Consider the following 4,360-nt stretch of genomic DNA (forward strand, 5'->3'; position numbering starts at 1 on the left):
GTTTGTTTTAGTATGTTTTTGTGCTCATGTTGAGATTGAAGTTTTTACCTGCTTCCTGTTTCTGGCTCCACTGCTACTGTTTCACCTTTGTGTGGAAGAAAACGGCTTTCCACGTTGCTTCTCACTCTGCCAAGTATTGCCAAGAATATATTGACTTCCTCAGTATATAAAAATGAAAACTGGCGGTAATAATTAGAATGAGAAGTGGCAGAAACTTATTTTCATCAGGGGTGTCAAAATTAACAACTAAAACACCTGAAAAAAGACAAGCTGGAGCTTCCCTAGTGGCGCAGTGGTTGAGAGTCCACCTGCCAATGCAGGGGACGCGGGTTCGTACCCCGGTCCGGGAAGATCCCACATGCCGCGGAGCGGCTAGGCCAGTGAGCCATGGCCGCTGAGCCTGCGTGTCCGGAGCCTGTGCTCCGCAACGGGAGAGGCTACAACAGTGAGAGGCCCGCATACCAAAGAAAAAAAAAAAAGACAAGCTGAATTTATATATAACATATTGCTTTGTCATAATGGAAAAGTTTTATATGTTAATCATAATTTTAATCATTTAAAATGAGTATTAATGCTAATATTTTAGCATGTATTACGGAAGCAATAGTTCATTTTTGTGGGAAAAGGATATTTTTGGCATAAATTGCTTATTCACTTGGAAGCATAATTAAGTTAGAACCCTACCACACTTCAAATTACAAAAAAGAAAAAATCTAGATGAGTGAAAGGCTAAATATAAAAAAATAAAATATGTAGTAGTGCGTATTAGATTAAATAATTATCAAATTGTTTTAAAACTGGAAGGAGTATCATTTTATGACTCAGCATCCAAGTGAAATACCTTCCCATTTACTCCTTACAGTGGCAAAATGTAAGAAACAAGTTATAAGTGACTAGGAACAAAACTACTTTTGGTCTGCTTTCGATGGGCAATAGTTCGCAAATAATGCAAGAATTAAGAAACTACTAATATGCAGTATCTTGAACTTTTTACTTTGAATCTCAAGTTTTCTCAGTATAGTAGCTTTGTGTACCTTACCCCCTTCTTGGTGAAATCCCAACTCAGAATGTTATATATCAATATGCTAAGCATTGTCTTTGCCACTGATACAGAATGTACCTGAATCTTGCTAGGCCTGTTTCTCCCACCTTCAAAAAAAGATAGTTCCTTGTCTTTTATTGTGCAGTTTAGTAAGAACACATGTCCCAACCAACAACATATAAAAAGCAGACGAAGTCAGAAAAGCTGTACTAAAAATACATCATTTTATCCTTAGCATTTACTATAATGTCTGGCATGTAGCAGGAGCTCAATAAATGCTGAAATGAAATGAGACAGTGCCCTCACATTTGTGTCCTAGGGAGGCAGACTAACATTTTCATAAGTCAGTACCAAAATAGATATTATATGTATCAAAATAGGTATTCATTGTAATGGCTCTGAGTTTAGAAGTCTAGGCTAAGCTTATATATATGTAAATATGTATATATGTAAAGACTTTAAGCCCATGTATTAATGACTTAATTTTTATTTAAAGACTCCTGGGAACGGGCTTGTTGTCTGAGTACATCAGATTTATTGATGTGAGAAAGGTCACTCTGGGGGTACAGTGGAATGCCACTGGTGAGAAGAGAAAGGATGGAAGTGTCTTGTAAGGTTTGGGTTCCCTTTGAAGGAGGGTCTTGGAATCAGATTGGTACTGTTGCTTACTCTTTCAGAGGCAGGTTAGGAGAAGCAGGGACTAACTATGGACTGGGTGCTGTCATGAGGCAAGGAGAATTCAGCAGTGGGGTATCACAAGTTACGGATGAAAATAGCAAAGCAAAGGGGGCGTCTGTGGTAGGAAAGCAGTAGTCATTCAAAGAGGGGGTTGTTATGTCATTTTACAGCTGCTGCACGACTTTGGGGGAAATATTTCCTGTTAATTTTGCTTCTGGCTTAATCTGTGCCTGTCCTCCCAGCCCGATAATTGGCAGGGTTGCCATTTTCTTTTTAGTCCAAACTGATTTTGACTCTTTCAGTCCCAAGCAGTTTTTATTCTTTTTTTTTTTTTTTTTTTTTTGCTGTACGCGGGCCTCTCACTGTTGTGGCCTCTCGCGTTGCGGAGCACAGGCTCCGGACGCGCAGACTCAGCGGCCATGGCTCACGGACTTAGTTGCTCCGCGGCATGTGGGATCTTCCCGGACGGGGGCACGAACCCGTATCCCCTGCATCGGCAGGTGGACTCTCAACCACTGCGCCACCAGGGAAGCCCAGTTTTTATTCGTTAAACGTGCATTTTCTTTTAATCCCCACTATCATCCTAAAGGAATGCTATTACCATCTCTATAACTGACAAAACAGGTTTAGCAAGTAACTCATCCAAGGCCCAGCCATAGCCAGGGAGTAGCTTAGTAGGGGCTTTTTCATCAGGTGTAAGCACTGTACTGTAGTCATGGGGATGTGCAAGGAATGCCCTGGCTTCCTTTTGTGCCCTATGTTACCATATCTAGATGCATGAATCTTTCTTACAAGAAAACAGTATAACTACAAGGAAGAGTCTTCCACATGAGTTTTCTATTGTTCAGATGATCACCTTCCCATAGATGCAAATGTAATCTAAATACTTTGGGCACCTGGTTAACCTATAAAGCGTGGGGTTGATCTGGGCCCGTCCTAACACCTGTTTCCATCGTCATTCAGAAAGCAACACGTGCTCAAAACATAGTAGGGCCTAAAGAGGCTACCGCTGGAGGAGTGGGACTTGTGCGTGTGGGGTGAATTTGCTTCGGGGGAGACATTTGCAAAGGGTTTTTGACCCAAGTAGTGTGCTCGCGCCTCCCTAGAGCCACCCTGGCCCGCGGCATTTGGAAGAGGCACTCATCCCCCAGGCCGTTTAGGACCACGGTGTCCGTCAAAGTGTTGGTGAAGGAAAGGGGGTGGGGCATGCAGGCCGCCCTGCTGCCTGAAAGCCTTCTGCTTGGTCGCCTGCGGGGTGGGAGTCCGTCACCTGGGTACCCATCTTTAGAGCCCGAGCTGGGAGTCGGGAGTAGGCAAGAAGGACTGCTGCCCGCCCATTCCCTGGGGGCGCGTGTGCGCGTGCGCGTGCGTCGCCGTGGTAACGGCGCAGCGGAAAGGCGCTGAATCACGGGCGCGCGCTTTCCCAGCTCTAGCAGAAGCTGATGCGGGGGGCGGGCGGGGGTGCCCTCCTGGTTGCATCCTGACTAGACCGGTGCTGACCCCGGCGGGCCTGGCTGGCCTGGCGCAGAGGAGCGGTGGCCAGGATCTCTGTCACTACTGGAGGTAAGAGCGCAGCAGTAGCCTCATCCTGTCTCCGGTTTGGGCAAGAGTCTGTCCTCGGGGGCTATATCCTGGGGAAGAGAAAGCGAGGGTTTGGCTTGGATGGGGCGGTACCTCCTCCCTGACAACAGATGCGCGTGCCAGTGTGTAAAAGTGTGTGTCTGTGTCTGTGTGTGTGTCTGTGTGTGTGTAGGACCGGGAGACGAAGAAGAAGAGGAGCAGGTGGGACGGCAGGTGATGCTCCTAGCCCGCTGCACCGACTAGGGCTAGCTTTAGTGCGGCCAGCAGCGCCTCGATGCAGTATCCCACTTCCCAACCCGTCTGGCGATTGATGGGAAGGGAGGGCAGCAAGTAGGCAGGTTATGCCAAAGAAAAATAAAATCAAGAGGCCCTGAGTTAGGAGGTGACTTTCTTAAGGTTCTTCTGAACATCTAGGAAAGGGCTTTTCATGATTGCTGCGCCGATTGATTGTTTCTCAGTAGGGTGGAGTCGAGGAAATTTGCATCTGTTCCCAATCTCATGAATTGAATTTCTTAGACCTGTAGAATCGGTTTTCTTTAAACTTCGTTTGGTAATATGTATGTGATCTTTGCTATTATTTGCTAAATTTATTTTGTCTCTGTATCTTACCGTAATCTGAAGCTTGAAACCTTTGAGTGGCTTTTTTTCTCTTTCCCTTTGAACTTCCTCCACAGAATGGATATGAATCACGATATTATTAATCAAGAGCATAAACCTAAGATTATGAAAGTCATCATTCTTTCGATCATTCATTCTCTTGAGTATATGGAGAGAGAAAAGAATATGATATACCCACTCATATCCATTTTTATTGTTAGATTTCTCATCTAAACATTTTTGTTTGTGGGTTAAATGTTAGTGGTTTTTCCAGTGCTTAAATAGAAAAATTGAATGATATTTTTGATGATAATAATAGAAAAAGTAAATTTTAGACACCCCCCCCAAAAAGAACAAGAATTTTTGTTAGTGTTTATTTCTTTATTCCTGAAATGCATGTTCAATGCCCATATGTTTCAAATTGTTCATTATAAGAAGACCACAATCATTGAGACTCCCGAG

Source organism: Lagenorhynchus albirostris, chromosome 10, assembly GCF_949774975.1.
Source record: "Lagenorhynchus albirostris chromosome 10, mLagAlb1.1, whole genome shotgun sequence".
Taxonomy (NCBI): Eukaryota; Metazoa; Chordata; class Mammalia; order Artiodactyla; family Delphinidae; genus Lagenorhynchus; species Lagenorhynchus albirostris.